General features: G+C 39.9%; 1 protein-coding gene across 3 annotated transcripts in view; it reads left to right on the top strand.

The window, feature by feature from the left end:
* The window catches only part of Lrch (Leucine-rich-repeats and calponin homology domain protein), a 466,257-nt gene that overhangs the window by 252,105 nt on the left and 195,887 nt on the right, over positions 1–18,265 (top strand). The gene's annotated exons all lie outside the window — the stretch shown is intronic.

Genomic DNA, 18,265 nt, shown 5'->3' with positions numbered 1-18,265 from the left:
AGTAATGGAGTGCAGTCGAACGAAGGCAGGTGGTACAGGTAATATTAGATTAGGAAATGAAGTCTTGAAGGGAGTAGATGAATGTTGTTACTTGTGTAGTAAAATAACCAAGGATGGCAGAAGTAAGAAGGACCGGGCGAGTTGGTCGTGCGTGTAGAGGCGCGCGGCTGTGAGCTTGCATCCGGGAGATAGTAGGTTCGAATCCCACTATCGGGGTATCGGCAGCCCTGAAGATGGTTTTCCGTGGTTTCCCATTTTCACACCAGGCAAATGCTGGGGCTGTGCCTTAATTAAGGCCACGGCCGCTTCCTTCCAACTCCTAGGCCTTTCCTATCCCATCGTCGCCATAAGACCTATCTGTGTCGGTGCGACGTAAAGCCCCTAGCAATAAATAATAATAAGAAGTAAGAAGGACATAAAATGCAGACTAGCACAAGCAAGGAAGAGCTTTCTTAAGAAAAGAAATTTACTCACTTCATTGATATAGGAATTAGGAAGATGTGTCTGAAGACTTCCGTGTGGAGCGTGGCATTGTATGTAAGTGAAACATGGACGATAACTAGCTCAGAAAGAGAATAGAATCTTTTGGAATGTGGTGTTACAGTAAGATGTTGAAGGTAAATAAATGAAATGGCGTATGGCTTTTAGTGCCGGGAGTGTCCGAGGAGAAGTTCGGCTCGCCAGATGCAGGTCTTTTGATTTGACTCCCGTAGGCGACCTGCGCGTCGTGATGAGGATGAAATGATTATGAAGACGGCACATACACCCAGTCCCCGTGCCAGCGAAATTAACCAATTAAGGTTAAAATTCTTGACCCTGCCGGGAATCAAACCCAGGACCCCTGTGACCAAAGGCCAGCACGCTAACCATTTGGCCATGAAGCCGGAGCAATGTTGAAAGTGAGATGGTAGATCGAATCCACAAATGAATAGATACTGAATCGTATTGGTGAGAGGAGATCAATTTTGCTAAATTTGACGAGAAGACGAGATAGAATGATAGGACACATCTTAAGATACCCATGACTTGTTCAGTCGGTTTTTGAAGGAAGTGTAGGCGATAAGAACGGTAGGGGTAAACCAATGTATGAACATGACAAGCAGATTAGAGCTGATGTAGGATGCGATAGTTACGTAGAAATTAAAATGTTAGCACAGGAAAGGGGTGGCATGGAAAGCTGCATCAAACCAGTCTATGGACTGATGATCCAAACAATAACAATAATAAGGTAATATTATAATTAATTTTCCGGTGTTTGAAGAAGATTGCTTGGAAGTTGAAACTCGTAACATCAGTAGGATTGTGAACTCTGTTATGTCTTTCTTTTTCAGGTTACCAATTGTATATTATCAACTTTCACACTGTTTTGTATCTTTTCATTGTAACTTCTTGTCTCTTACTTAAGCAATCCTTTGAAGATTTTCTGTTTTTATTTCTATCTAACACAGGTTTTAACTCTCTTTTTACCCGACTATATACTCAAATTAATTTGGAACTTGATGAGTTGAAAAGTCAAATTATTGTTTTAATCTAGTTAACTGAAAACTGCAGCTTCTAAACTAACTTATTTCAAACTCAAGGATCTATTATTTTCATCTTCGAAGGTACTTTTCGGAAGTCAAATACCCAAAATTAGCAGTTACACCCTGTGTGTAATATGTGCACCACGTGTTGGAATTGAAACGTTTGTCTCGCAGTAGGTTTTTTTGTCTTTTTGTTTTTGAAATGGGCTGAAGATGGTGATATAGCATACTGCCCTTGAAAACTGTGGTAATTTCGGAGATAGTAATTTTATTGTTCAAGTTTGGGGTTTGAGTGTAACAATGTGATTATGTATTAATATCTGATCGGAAATAAAATTATATGTTTAAGATTAAAATCTTCTACTGTGCGTAATGGGAAGTGGTGATTTGGGTAGATTTATTGACATTCCAATATTAGTTTCGATACGGTTTCATAAGTAACCTAAATTAGTGTTCGGTATTATCAACAAATGAGTATGAAAATGATCCAGTGGCCTATACTACTGGTAGCGCTTGTTTAATGAGGTGTAAGTACGGGATTTCCTCTTCCCACCTTTTTAGCAGCGAAGTGTTACTGTTGTTAAGGCTTGTTTCGAGCCTATCTGTCATAAATAAGTAGAATGAGTGGAGTGGCTGTTATCGCTATGAGAACGCATCTGGAGGCTTTCAGAAACAAGCGTGCCCTTTGTCTGTCTCAAACACTGTTGGTCTTGTGTAAGTCTGGTCCATGCTTTCTTGAAGGCTGCTGGTCGATTCTATCTTATGGTAAAGTTTAGGAGTTTTTTCTTCTTTTTTTTTTCGTAATGCAATACGTGCCCAGTCGCCCTTTTGTCTGTAACGGCACACCATGGAATACAGTTTACAATAACGGCGGTGTGTTTGTTGAGGACGAAGGGCGAGGAGTAAAACTGACGAAGCTGTGCGCTGGCTGGGTAAAATACAGTGGTATATCAAATCTGAGTTAAGTAGACCCTGTATCAGTTTCATCGCCGCAGTAGATTAGTCGTTCGCCTTTCGTTCCCAAGATTACGGATTAAGTCCCGTCGAAGGTTTTTTTTATATGCCATCTCCATGTTGGCTTCCGATAAAGTAACTCGTGCAGGCCAAAATTTCGACACTCTGTCTCCTCTTAAAATCTGTAGCATTTGAAGGGAGGCCGTTGGTTTCGAAGCCTACTGTCAGCTGGCTTTGATATTGTTTTTCATTATTCTCTATCCCTGATTCTTACCGCATATTGTGCTACAAAATTTGATGTCATACAAATCTTCAGCCTGGAGGCTGATCGGATCTTCAAAAATGCACCCCCACCAAATGTTATGCATTTATAGGGAGCCGCAAAAACCAATGACGATGCCATAATGAGGTGCACACGGTATAGTGAGGAGTGAGGTTGTTTGCCAATATTTCACTCGCTGGGCCAGAAAGTGCTATTGCAGTACGACTGCATCTTTCATAACATCTAGGCGCACTACTCGTACTCTGAATGTCATTCAGCATCACTCATAGCTGACTCTCTTCCATACTGTCACAGCCATAAATAAGACTGAAACTTCGGTGGAAGCTACATTTTGTTCTGGTCTGTGCCAAGAGACAGACCCAAAACAAAATTGAGTATACATGCAGAAAATCGGGTGATGTTAAGTCTCCTCAGACTTAAGTAAATTCCCGAGTTACGGTTTTGAATTGTAATGAAACAGGAAACATGTAGTTTTACGTTCCTATTAATTTAGTGATCATTGTCACGAGCCTTCACTTTTATGTGAAGTTGGAATCACAGGCACGATGATTAATTTCGAAATTCTCACTTGTATTGGTCGGGATTCTAACCGCTATCGATTTGAAGCCAGTAATGCCATATGATTATCATGCCTTAACAGAAAGAAGCACCCACTCGGAAGGGACTGTGGTATCTTCTAAAACAGAGGTGCTCAGCTGGGCGTCCGTTGAGGCTAGCCCAGTGCGGCCGGGTAAACGTGACGTAAATACGGGCAACTTACGTAACAAGCATGTTAGCATACGTCACAGTGGAGCGAGAGAGCGAACACACTTTGCTGGGAAGGGAGGGAGCATTGACGTTCACTTGTGATTAGAAGCTCTCCTCCACTACTCAGCGAAATGCTGATTGGGGTGCAGTATTTAAAACAAAGCGCTATGATCGAAAAAAAACCCCCGACCTTTTCAAGATATTCCGGATTGATTTATACTGCGCTCGATGTAAACAACCAGTTTTATTTTCTTATATTTATTTATTCATTCAAAGAAAGCTGAAACGTTATAATATTTTTGTTACAATCTACAAATTACATAATTCAACAAGTTTAGTGCTTGATTTTGCACAGTTTTCTAGTGTTGTGTGACTTTCTCGGTTCACTGAACTGCTGAAAATGGTATTTAACATTTAACAGGCGTCCGATGATAATAGCTAGCCTCTAAATGGCGAGAGGGAGTTTCATCACGAGTGAGGACATAGATATTTACTATCCAAGCTTAAAGTACAACTACACTGTTAATATATCTGCCAGATAGATATACAGTGTGTCTTAAAAAACCTAACTGATGTTATTCGCGGTAAACATGATTGGATTGTCAGTGAGTTTATCAGATAATTTACCCACACAGCCACAAGCCACAGCTTATCCACCTTAACTCCATATTATATTAGGAATATTTCTAAAGCACCTCTTAAAAATGTAATAGTGAAAATTGTAATTCATTGCGTACATTATAAAAGTATTCGATGTTGTAGGGCTAACTCTTTATTGTATCCGATCAAAATACACAATCTGCAATGATGTAAATAACCTATTTCTTACAACGTAAATTGAAAATGGCGTGGATTGCTGCCCTCTTTCTTTCATTATTTTCTGCCGTCATTTCAAACTCGCATATCGCCGCAGTGATAGAGAGTGACCGGGAAAACTTCGCCCAGTCTTCATGACCTGTGATGTAGCCACAATGTCACCTCGGTTGCATAGCATACGCTGCGCTCATCGTCTGCCAGTCCGCCCATTTATAGTTCTGGACGCCCGCGGGACGGAATGCCCAGCGTGAGCACCTCTGTTCTAAAATGTAGGCTACACATTTTTCGCCGGTGTGTGTGCGGGCGACCTGGACCTTGTTCATTTCTGTGTAACATTCCTGTACAGTAGCGGTGCAGCCCAAACTCATCGATCGCGATCGACTGTTGCCACAACTTCTCAAGTCGATCTTCAGTTCTCAAAATTTTCGACCACACTTAACCTAAGACCAACTACCTCGCTCTTGTTAACTGACTGATCCATCACCGCAGAGAGCTCTCCGTAATAAGTACCATATTAAAAATCAGAATATAGAAAAAACCTTACAATTTAAAGAATATTTGCCCGGAAATGCACAAAATCTATGAAGAAGACAAGGTGGTAATTATTTTAAATAATGCGTGCAAAATATCAAAACCTTCCATTACCTGGAACTACAGTATTTACTTTCATTGCACTCTAACAGAATAAAGGGTTTTACCCCCTTATTCCAAAAAGTATATATATAATTTACTGCCCAAGAACAACTTCTCATGGGGACTGCTATAATTTTTAAAATTAATACTTTCTTCATAAATCACTATAAATTATAGACAGAAAACATTTGAAAATCAGGGACAGAGGATCTAGATGTTGGGCCCCTTCAAACAACAAATATCACATTTGAAAATGTTGTACAGCTCATAATTACAATCTGCTACATAGTATACACATATGCCTACCGTAAATAAATGTCTTAAATCTATTCTAATATATAAAATACATATTTTTATTTTGTTTAAAGATCAAGTTGCTCTCCTATTCAACTCATTGTCGTGGACACCCAAGATCGATAAGAAGAATACATGAGAAGTGAAATTATTATTCTGCTCTCCGACATTCGTAGAAAGATTTGCCAGTCTGGTCTGGTGTATGAGAGATGAGAGTTGACGATCTGGTGTACATACTACATAGTATTATTGTGTTGAGGACAGATGGGTGCACACAATACAGCAGGAGTGCTCAACGTTTTTGGCCCCCTGAGAACACACTAAAGAAATTAATTGAGTTAATATCGACTGATATATATCTACGCGTATAGCTAATATAACGAACATATCTCTCACATAAAGCTACAACAACGAACTGTCTTACACACTGTAAAATCAATACAGTGTTAATACTAAAGCAATCCTCTACACACAATGGATATAAAGTGATATAGTTGCATTACACATTTTAAAAAAATGATGGTTTATTATAACTTTTCTCTACCGGGCGAGTTGGCCGTGCGCGTAGAGGCGCGCGGCTGTGAGCTTGCATCCGGGAGATAGTAGGTTCGAATCCCACTATCGGCAGCCCCGAAGATGGTTTTCCGTGGTTTCCCATTTTCACACCAGCCAAATGCTGGGGCTGTACCTTAATTAAGGCCACGACCGCTTCCTTCCAACTCCTAGGCCTTTCCTATCCCATCGTCGCCATAAGACCTATCTGTGTCGGCGCGACGTAAAGCCGCTAGCAAAAAAAAAACTTTTCTACTTGTAACTTGTAGAGCAAACTAAACGGAACTAAGCCTAAACACGATAGCAGACTGACAAAAGCGAGGTGGAGAATGGCCGAGAATTTCATGAGTTGAATAGCTCCCCGGAATAAGGAGATAACACAGTTTTCTGGAGTGATGTTTGGGCCAAATAAGGGGGTTTGTTCATCTCTCTAGGTGTTCTTCCCCCCTCCCCCACTCACCGGTAGAAAGCTAATACTGTGGTGTGACTTTTCCCTCGTTCCCGCGAATAAGGGGCTACAAGGAGATACTACGTTCAATATCAGTCCAAGGAGTAATGGTAGACACTTCTCACGCCAGTGTTTCGCTTGAAAACTTACAACCTGTTTTCCAGTCATTGACCGGATCAGGGATGTAATGAATGAAGCCCCCATCTTGCGGCGAGGATAGGAATTGTGCTGGCTGCCGAAGCCTGTCACACTCCTCTGGGGCAATGATTAATGACTGACCGATGAAATAAATGATAGTGGAGAGTGTTGCTGGAATGAAAGATGGCAGGGAAAACTGGAGTACCCGGGGAAAAAATCCTGTCCCGCCTCCGCTTTGTCCAGCACAAATCTCACATGGAGTGACCGGGATTTGAACCACGGAACCCAGCGGCGAGAGGCTGCCGTCTGAGGCACGGAGGCTCCAATGTTTCGCTTGTTCAAGTAAAATACTGTAATAAGGGAAAATGCCGGCCTAAAAACATTGACCATTAGAAAACACTGACAATTGGAAAGACAGAAGCTGCTGGACACCATACATAAGTCGAAACTAGCAGCACAGACCTGGCCGCATGGCACATGGCCTTCGGAGAGACGCGGTGAAGCTCTTTCGAGTTGATACCCTGCACGTTTGTGAGGATGGTGTCCTACCCAGGATGATATACGAGTATGGTGTTGAAAACCGCACACGCACCCAGTCTTCGAGCCAGATAAATTAACCAAGATTAAAATCACCGTCCTGACCAGGAATCGAACCCGAGACCCCTTGTACCAAGGACCAGCGTGCTAACCACTTAGCCAGACAGCAGGGATCTGGAAAATTAAGACCAAATGAGGTAAGTGGGATATGGGGGATTGTGCCCACTGCTCATACAATCCACTACATTTATTAATTAGTAAATGTGTTTCTGTATTTTCGAACGATATTCAAGTACACTGTTTAAGACAGAGTGTGGTTACATATATCACTGCACTTGAAAACAATCAAGAGAAGTTGTGATCTGAAAATAACGCGGGCGATGTGGCTGGAGATACCGTTTGATGATCTTACCCTCTTTAGCAATGGAAAACATATGCAATGAGAAGAAATCGCAAAGTGGGATCACAGTTCCTGACAGGCTGCCACTCCTGAGAATCCTCTGCTCATCAGTGCGACCAAAAGGTACTACATTCTCGTGATGTGTGAATATCTAAAAGAACGTCTCTACTTGAGTTTGGAGTAGGATGTAGCATTTGCCTCTCACTTGAACTCGTTTGTCCAGCAATTATCTTCGTCCTTTCCTACTTCTGCCTGTTCTCGATAATCCCAAGTGATAAATCTAATAAAATGATCGAATAATCTTACATAAAAATTTTCGCTCTTTCTGATGATACCAAATGTAAAGTCATAAATAATACAAAGCCTACTTTTCACAGTTCCGTTATTCTGGCGCGAATCTATATAACCTATTTGCAAGTAAATAACTTATGAAGCGATAAATGAAAAAAAACAATGATCAAAACTGATAAACAATTTTGGATTGCTTGATGTTGATGAAAATACTGTCTTTCCATTATGCAATACATTTTACGTAAGAAGAAAGCTACATACATACATACATACATACATACATACATACATACATACATACATACATACATACATACATACATACATACATAAATACATACATACATACATACATACATACTTCATTATAGACTGTTATACCTTTCAGTGTCCAGTCTGCAAGCCTCTGTGAATTTACTAATTGCCGCCACAATTCTCTATTTGTAACTAGTTCTGCGGCCTCATTTAGTTCTATATCTCTGATGGGCCGATGACCTAGATGTTAGACCCCTTTAAACAACATTCATCATCATCATATATCTCTTATGTTTAAATCGTTGGAAACTGAGCCTAACCATTGTCGTCTTGGTCTTCCTCTGCCCTACTTATCCTCCATAACGAGAGTCCATTATTTTCCTAGGTAACATGTCCTCCATTCGCCTCACATGACCCCATTACCGAAGCCGGTTTATGCGTACAACTTCATCGAGTTCATATCTGATAGCCTTTATTTCCTCATTCCGAGTGCCCTCCTGCCATTGTTCCCACCTGTTTGTACCAGCAATCATTCTCGCTACTTTCATCTCTGTTACTTCTAGCTTTTGAATAATATATCCTGAGTCCACCCAGATTTCACTTCCATAAAGCAAAGTTGGTCTGAAAACAGACCGATATAAAGATAGTTTAGTGCGACAGCTGACTTCCTTCTTACGGAATACTATTGATCGCAACTGCGAGCTCACTGCATTAGCTTTACTGCACCTTGAATCAATCTCACTATACTACCATCCTGGGAGAACACACATCCTAAATAAACTTACTTGAAATTATCTACCTGTTCCAGTTTTGTATTCCCAATCTGACATTCATTTCTTTTGGATTTCTTACCTACTGACATCAATTATTTAGTCTTCGAAAGGCTAATTTCCATACCATACTCATTGCACCTATTTTCAAGTTCCAGGCTTTCGACACAATCTGCCATTAAGACCAGGTCGTCAGCACGACGGATAATAAAGCAGAGGATAAAAAAAAATGGATTTTTAGTTCTAGGACATGTGATGCATGTCAATTCGATGTGGATAACGGGAAAAACTAAAGAACCATTTTACTCTTTTCGATAGGACAGATTTTAAGGGAGGTATCATTTACGTCAGAGCGCCACGCCAGTGGTCTGAGATATAATATGCAACCTGAAAACCATGGAGAATTTTGCACAACTTCGGACCAGGAACTGTACCGTACAATAAATTCGGAAATCGTAATCATTCTCTCTCGACTTTGTTCATCTTCATCATATTTTACGTTACTGCCTCGCGTTTTCGTACGAAAATATCATTTTAACATGTCGCATTAAACCTGTAAATAGAGCTATGTTACATCGCATAAATTCTTGAAGATAACATGTATTCCACTGCAAATTCCCGTGTGAAAACGAGTACAAATGCTAGTAAATATAATAATTATAATAAAACTTGCATTTAAAATTATAATTGATTACCTTTATATATATATATATATGCATTTAAATCGCACTCTGAACTAAAAAATTAATAATAATAATAATAATAATGTTATTTGTTTTACGTCCCACTAACTACTCTTTTACGGTTTTCGGAGACGCCGAGGTGCCGGAATTTAGTCCCGCAGGAGTTCTTTTACGTGCCAGTAAATCTACCGACACGAGGCTGACGTATTTGAGCACCTTCAAATACCACCGGACTGAGCCTGGATCGAACCTGCCAAGTTGGGGTCAGAAGGCCAGCGCCTCAACCGTCTGAGCCACTCAGCCCGGCTGAACTAAAAAATTGACCCGTCGTTCGATCTGTAGGACATGAGTAGGAATATCACTTTTATCTGTCACGTATAATATTTTTTCTAAACTCCTATTGAACAGACTGACACCGCAAATTGACCACAAGTAGGGAGAGTATCAGGGTGGCTTCAGGAGAGGGCGCTCTTGTCAGGATCATATCTTGAGTCTAAAAATGATAATCAAATATTACAATGCTCGACCAAAGAACATATTCATCTCTTTCGTTGACTTTCAAAAAGCATACGATTCAATAGATAGAGACACATTGATGGAAATTTTGAGAGAATATGGCATCGATCAAAAAACACTCAACTTACTTAGGTTAACACTAACAAACACCATATCCAAAGTGAAATTTCGTGGAGAGATCAGCAAACCCTTCCAGATAAAAACAGGTCTGAGACAGGGTGACAGCTTATCCCCAACACTCTTCAACGTGGTTCCAGATAAGGTCATGAAAACACTGTGGAAACATAATTACTCAGGTGCTATAATAGGTAGTAAAAATAAACATGTCAAACCCAAGTGTTTGGCCTTTGCTGATGATTTGGCACTCTTCGCTGAGACAGAACAGGAAGCAATAACACAGATAAATGAACTACAGGAGATAGCCGAGAAAACAGGTTTAAAAATGTCCTTCACAAAAACAGAGTGATGAGCACGGACAGGAATTATGTGAAGAGAACAGAAGACGAAATATGGCGAAGTTAAGGTCACAAAGTAGTTTAAATACCTGAGAGAAATTATCAGCAGCAACGGGATGGATAAAGAGGCCATGGAAAATAGGAGACTTAAGTTGGAAAGGCTAAACACTGCCACCAAAGCCATTTACAACAAAAAATAATCTTTCCATTAATGCCAAACTATATGACGCTGTAGTAAAACCAGTGATTCTGTATGGGGTGGAAACAGCAACACTAATGAACCCGGAAAAACTGCTAAAGATTGAAAGGAGAATATTAAGGAGGATTTAAGGCCCAAGGGTGGTAGAAGGAAACTACAGATTACGATCAAATAAGGAGATATACAAAAGAACAGAAGACCTGGAAACAACAATAAGGAAAAGACGGCTGCGATTCTATGGACACATGGTCAGAATGGATCCAGCAAGGTTAAATAAACACATTTTTAATAAAATATACTACTTGAAGAGCCAGGGGGGATATGCCAAGCAGATGAAGGAAGAACTCAAGAGGTTAGGAATTGCAGGTGAAGAATGTCGTGATAGAGACCAATTCAAGAAAAGACTTTCCAACATAACAGTTCTTGTTGAAGAAAAGAAAGAGCGCAGAGGACGAAGATGGACTGAAGAGAGAAGAGCGCAACATTCTGAAAGAATGAAGGCACTGTGGAGAAAGAGGAAGGAAGAAGGGATTATAAGGAGGAAGTGAAGTGGTATTGGCGTGGTCCTAAGTTTGGCCGGTTCGCAAGAAAGAAAGAAAGAAAGAAAGAAAGAAAGAAAGAAAGAAAGAAAGAAAGAAAGTGCGAAGTATGTACATAAAAATGTAGTAAATATAATTGAAATGATTATGTAATTTGATATGTAATAGTCATAACATATGTAATTAAATATAAAATATTAATCAAATATGTAATAGTATTAATGTACTAAATTTACAACAGTGTTCGTATATTCATTTTATTATGATTTATGGTTATGATATGAGACAATTGTTTAAAATACTTCTATTTTTTTACAAAGTCATCGTTGTTGCTTTAGATAATTTAATTGTCTACTTTTTCTAATTTTGACAGTATTAAATAATCAAATTGAAGGCGTAATCAAAATACTTAGATATTTAAAAATAATGTTATGCACTTCAAATCGTAAAGTATATTACACACTGTATTGTTGTAGCTCATTTCCTGTCGCCCTCGTGCTCTAATAATGAAACAAATGAATGTTAATACATTAAGTTAGTATAAAATCTGTCTTTAAACTCCTATTAAGTAACACAAATAAATGGTAACTTTGTTTATTGTGATGTGCGGTGTACTTCTCCATGTTTTCCATTGTGATGTTTTTGCGCTGATCAGATGGCATTCTCTTGTAGGCTGTGAAGGATCGTTCAGCATCGCAGGAAGTCACCGGATCATATTTTAAAAGATAAAACTATCTGAGTGAAATGTCCTCCGGGGGCTCTTCTTGTTCACCACTAATGATCTTGCAAACGGATAGATAGCTTGAATAACCTGGATTTCGTTTCAAGATTGCATGGAATTTGTTAGAAACTCTGACCAATTAAAGGCACGTAGTCATCCCAGATTTTGAGAAAGGATTAGTGCTGTTTTATGTAACCGAGGTACTCAGACCTATTGGATTTCACAGACAAAGGGTTAGAAATTCCAATTTTAAAGCCAACTTTAGCAGTTGCAATATATTCTATATGTGATGAAATTCGCCAGTTATTTTACTATAGTCTGAAAATTAAACGAGCTGACACAATTTTTAATTAAAAATAATAATAACCTAGATATGTACAAAGATGCTTCATTCACATTATATGTAAAATGGAATACGTAATCACATAAGAATCTGGGCCGTAGACATGAGGTACAATTATATGCAACAAATAGCCTGTATCGGAAATTTCGAGGGGCTTCACTAAAAACACGTCTGTATATGAGTTTTGTCGTATTGTATGCCTGTCCTTTCACAGCTTTGTATGTGAAGTAGATCTGGCATCAGTACATCCTCATTATACGCGTTTTGTCTTTTAAGGTGGAGGCACACTATCTGTATTTCTGATTGTCTTGATCTCTAGGTGGTCGAAACATAGGTCTATATACCACACCATCATCTGCCAAAGAAAAAACACATGAACACATCCGACCAGTGTTGTTCTTGGCAAACACAAGTCGGTAGACAGTATGCTCATCAATGAGACTGTTTCTTAGCCACCAGACTGAGTAGCTTAGACGATGGAGCGCTGACCTGATTCCCAAGTTGACAGTTTCGATCCTGACACAGTGCGGTGGTGTTTGAAGGTGCTCAATTTCGCCATCCTCGTGTCGGTAGATTCACCAGCCCGTGAAAGAATTCCTGCGCGACTATATTCCCGCACTTTGGCGTCTCCGGAAACCGTAAAAGGAGTTATTGGGACGTAAAAACAATAACATATTTATTTCTTAGCAAAACGTCTCGTCCAAACCCAACAATTCTGTCTACGAAATCACCTGTTCGTGGTGGGCCATTTCTGTGGATTGAACCGCTGGCTGCGTGGCATTGACGTGAAGGTCGCCAAACATAAGCGAAATCAGCGTTACATCTCTACCAAGGGATAAAAGCATTAACAAAATATACAGAACGGATTCGGACTTATGGGATCTCAGTTGTGAACCTTGTGATGTAGTCAGTGCGCTTTTTGTGACTTCTTGCAACACGCTTTGAGGTTGGCTATACTACTCTATTCCTCACCCATCCTTTAAATTCTTTCTTTAGTCATCAAACTGCGTAGTTTTCTTGGCATCATTTACATGCAAATCGATGTATTGTCTCTTTTAGTAGGAAGTATACAAGAACTGTAAATTAGTAAAAATCGGTAGAGACAATACGTGACACTCTGGGTGATATCGAGGGACAGCGATTAGAGCTCTGTCTAGCGAAGTGACCTGAGAGTTACGGATTCTGTCATAAGAGCACGTGTATGTGTTTGTGAAGTTTTGGGGGTTATTTATGCGTTTGCATGAAGTTGACATAAGGAAATAGTAGCGCGTGTCATTCCTTTATATTTCCTGTCAGTATGAGTGGAAAGATATGTGCTGCGTTTGGCTGCAGTAACTATGAAGTGCAGAAGGATTCGCGGTCTTTCTTCCATTTCCCTCGTGACAAGAAAATGTAAGTAAATACTGTGTTTGCATGTATATTCTTCCAGTTACAAAGATATTTTTATAGAAGGACTACTTCCTAAACTTCTGACCTGCGCGACCCATGTTTTAACTGGATCAAAATATAATAAGCTTATTTTATTGTATTAGTGCAGCAGTTAACCTTCAATACCGACGTGTTGTTGTAGGTGTGATCTGTGGGTTTTGATTTAATTCAGGAAAATGCATATGAATATGTGTGCGGCTGGTTGTGTTCCAAGTTACCCCATTTGGAATGCCGTAATGCGTTGTCAGGCACTGAAGAAAATATGGATGATTTAAGACATGTGGTGATGATGCAAATTTGCTTTACCCTAATGTAATGCTTATAGGGAAATTTTGAATGTTTTTGCGGCTAAATTTATAGATTTTCTATCTGTTAGTAGGCTTCAAGTTAAAAGGAAAATTGTCCAGCTCTTAAATGTAAATTCATTGAATCATGTGTGTAAGGAATGTGCCGATATTTTTATTGACACATGTCCTAATGTGATGTGCAATGCTTTTAAATGAGATTAAACACAAATCCAGCCGTCAGAGTTCAGGCAAGTATGCTAAAGCTAAAAAAGTAATGCATAAATGAAAGATCAAGCCCTTTCACAGCAGTCCATTTCACATCTTAATTATATGTCTAATTTCAGTCTTTAAATAATAACCTGTTAAATAATTCTTCATTCATGTGTCCAGAATTGCTTTAGCAACTTTGAAAATATTTTAGCAACACTTTATTTCTAGATATAATTTATTTATCCATTTCCGTATATACATTTCCATTGATATTTGAAGTTAGCGCAGATTTTCAGGTCACGCCACTAGGAACGCCACTGGCGAATTGTCTCCCATTTTAACAAGGCTAAATCCGGAAGTGTCGCGTATTGTCTTTACTGTATTTGATTAATATCATCCTATCTCCTCCCCGGCGCTCAGATTTTTTCGAGATGTGCAGGACCTATAGCACACAGAAAGGGAAATCTTCCTTAAGAATCCTTGCCTGGAAGTAGCCGAGTCGATATAAAAGGTATAGTCCGCACACTTTATGTTGGTGCATTTGTGTACGGGGTTGAGGAGTAAGGAGGGAGGTGTCCCGGTATCGATAGTGCTACCAACCGAAGGAAAATGAAATCTGAATTGAATGGAGAATATGATCGATCGATACGAAGTTTCTAAACCGTTATCATCTTAAGCCAACAACTATGTCACATACACATTATATAACATTATAAAACATTTCTCGATGCGAATCTTGTTCCTAGCATGAATTCTATACTTTGGCTTTGTTGTGTAAACAACAACAGTACTAGTACGTAAAGTGTACGCCAGATGTCGCACAACGATGCTTAAGCGATTCATAGTTTGTGTTTCAAAGGTTGCCAGTACGAATCTGGAAGATCCCCGAGGTCGACCGATTCAGCACTAGGGTATAAATGCACCAACATAAAGTGTGCGGATAATACTCGCTTATGAACTTCTTCTCTACAATAAATACATATTACCCAACGAGTTAGCTTGCACGTCGGTAGATGCAGAGTGGGTTTCGGCCCTTGGGTTTTGTCCCTTAAGAGGCCACGGCTTGTCCGTGGTCCAACAGCTCTGTACTCTGACCGGCCAACTGAGCAGAGGAAAGGTGGCCACGGCTCTACCGTGGCTCTACGCCTCTGCATTCGGGAGATGGGACAGGGGCACAGGGCTGGACTTCACGCCTGGCCCTTCCCGTCGGCTGTCTTGGGAATGGTTTTCCGTGGTTTTCCATTCTCCTGCGCTAAGGCCAATGCCGGGACAGTTCGTAGTATAGGCCACGGCCGCCCACCCCCTCACCTTCAACGTAACAAATCTCCCGGCCTGAGAGACGGCGTAACCGTCTAAGAGGCCCGCCTCCCCCTTGGGGGGTGGAATGAAAACGTTTAGTAGTAGTAGTAGTAGTAGTAGTAGTAGTAGTAGTTAGCTTGCATTCGGGGGCTGGTAGGTTTGAACTTACTAGTGTCCTGCATGAACTGGTTCGGACTCACTTCGACTTCGACCAACCAGCAAAATGAAATAGCTCAGCTAATTTCAAGTAACAGAAGCATGTCTGTATGCATTTGCCAATGTTGGTTACTCGATATGGAACCGCTGCATTTTGTTAGTTACGCAGTGTTGTTTCCTAATCAAGCGGGGACAAAACCGGTCCGCTATGAAATATTTAGCTAAGTACAACCGTCAGGTCACGTTCCCTGGCCGGTCGAAGACTTCTGGACCATTTCGGTAGTTTTATACGTTTCTTTCGGTTAAAATTATTATTTTATCGTTACGTGGTAGGTACTGATTTTTAAAAACGATATATATATATATATATATATATTGCGTCCATAGGAATTTCGCATTCGTAACTCTCTTCTCTGATATTAATATTATAACAGGGGGGGGGGCAGGGATATAGGATAGTCTTGTTCTAAGTTATTTAAATAATACACTACTTGTATTCTCACTGAGTTAACAAAAACCATTTTATTAATTCATTACTATATAATACTTGAAACAAAATTACTTTCTCATTTATAATAAGAATTTAAAAAAAAGACCATACTCGATAGCCTCCGTAGTTCAGGCGGCAGCGCGCCGGTCTCTCATCGATGGGTTCAAATCCCGGTCACTCCATGTGAATTTGTGCTGGACAAAGCGGTGGCGGGATAGGTTTTTCTCCGGGTACTCCGGATTTTCCTGTCATCTTTCATTCCAGCAGAACTCTCCAATATCATTTCATCTGTCATTCATTAATCACTGCCCCAGAGGAGTGTGACAGGGCCGGCACAATTCCTATCCTCGTCGCTAGATGGGGACTTCATTCATTTCATTCCTGACCCGGTTGAATGACTGGAAACAGGCTGTAGATTTTCATTCTTCATTTTCACCATACTCGACGACTGTGTTGTTGTTGTTGTTGTTGGTGGTGGTGGTGGTGGTGGTGGTGGAATTACCTTAAGGGGCAGATTTGACATAGATCGCAAGGACGGAAGGCCGGGTATTACATACTTTGTTGTACTATACGGTACTGCTTCACAGAATATGTTTGGAAGTTTATTGATATAGGACTATTTCATTTAACCTAAGGTCTTCATACAGGGTCATGCAGGGTTCTAGTTAGGACACCATCGTCGGCAACCCTGAAGATGATTGCCCCCTGCCATCGTTTCCCACTTTCACACCAGACAAAAGTTAGGGTTTTACCTTAACTGAGACCAGCGCTATTTCCTTCCCAGTCCAAGCACTTCTCTACCTGCCAGTTGCTAAAAGACCTGTCTGAGTTGGTGGGGCGTTAAACCAGTAGCAAAAAATAAAATAAAAATATCACAGTCATATTTCCAAGTCAAGAATTTACATACCGATTGGGCATGTTCCAAAATTCCAGGCTATAATTGAATTAGAAGTTTGAGGCATTGTTAGACAAGTTATATTCGAGCTCATTTAGTCATTGTGCCATACTCAGATGGAAAAGGATTGGTCTTCTGATCCCAAGTTGACAGATTCAATCCCTTTTCAACAGGTGGTATTTAGGTACTTAGCCTTATATCGGTAGATTTACCTGCATAGAAAATAAAAGAACTGCTGCGGGACAAAATTTTGGCACTTCAGCGTCCCCGAAAACCGTAAACTAATAGTAGTATTGTTACTTAGTAAATCATGCATTATCATGGATGAATAATATTAAATATAGCTACATTTTAAATGGGAAATCATTTCTTTTCTCATTTCTTTTTGTGATTAGTTAAATAATCTTTTTTTTACGATAAGATAATACCCATCTCCCATAATCTCGAAAACACAGATCAGGGAGAGGGTATTATTGTTTATTGTAATCTTTTCTTATTTTTGATACATGCAGTATACAAATGTTTGATATCCTTTAGCATAATTACACATAAGAAATAAATAAAAACAAAAATAAAGCAGTGTCAGGAAAAATCATACATCAATTTTAACACACAAATGATTTAAGATTTGAACAGAGAACAAATGTTAGAAAAAATTATGTTAATAAATGGAACTTTAAAAGCAAAACACAAACGGAAACACAAGACTCCTTAGACATGCCATGAAGTCCATCGGATACTCCGGAAACATGACACCCCAAAGTGAGGGTCACCACAGTAGTCATCCTCAGTCCCTGCATGCCACGTCCAATGTCTCCACTGAATATTAATATTGTCTTTCCAGAATATGCAATTTAAATAGAATATGCCAGTTCATTGTTTATGTGCTATAAATATAATCTACGTACCTAATAGCTCTAGACTTCAACAAAGTTATATTGTCTAGGTTACCTTAGGCACAAATCCGTCACTAACTAGCATGCATCACTTCTTACCTCTATCAATTTATTTCTCCACATTCCCTTAACAATGTTGAGTAATTTAGCAATTCTTCTCAGGTGCATCCACTGTCTGTTCAATAACTTTACAATGGTATACAATTGAGTTTCATTGTCAATTTTCCTCCTATTGTCCTCATCCATAAATTTCTCCCTTATTTCCCTTGTCTCTAAACAATCCTGTATAAGGTGTGCCCATCCCTTTTCTTTAGAACACCGGGCGAGTTGGCCGTGCGCGTAGAGGCGCGCGGCTGTGAGCTTCCATCCGGGAGATAGTAGGTTCGAATCCCACTATCGGCAGCCCCGAAGATGGTTTTCCATGGTTTCCCATTTTCACACCAGGCAAATGCTGGGGCTGTACCTTAATTAAGGCCACGGCCGCTTCCTTCCAACTCTTAGGCCTTT

The sequence above is a fragment of the Anabrus simplex genome, chromosome 7 (assembly GCF_040414725.1).
Source record: "Anabrus simplex isolate iqAnaSimp1 chromosome 7, ASM4041472v1, whole genome shotgun sequence".
Taxonomy (NCBI): domain Eukaryota; kingdom Metazoa; phylum Arthropoda; class Insecta; order Orthoptera; family Tettigoniidae; genus Anabrus; species Anabrus simplex.
Note: the sequence above shows the minus strand (reverse complement) of the source record. Positions and strands in the feature narration are given on the sequence as shown.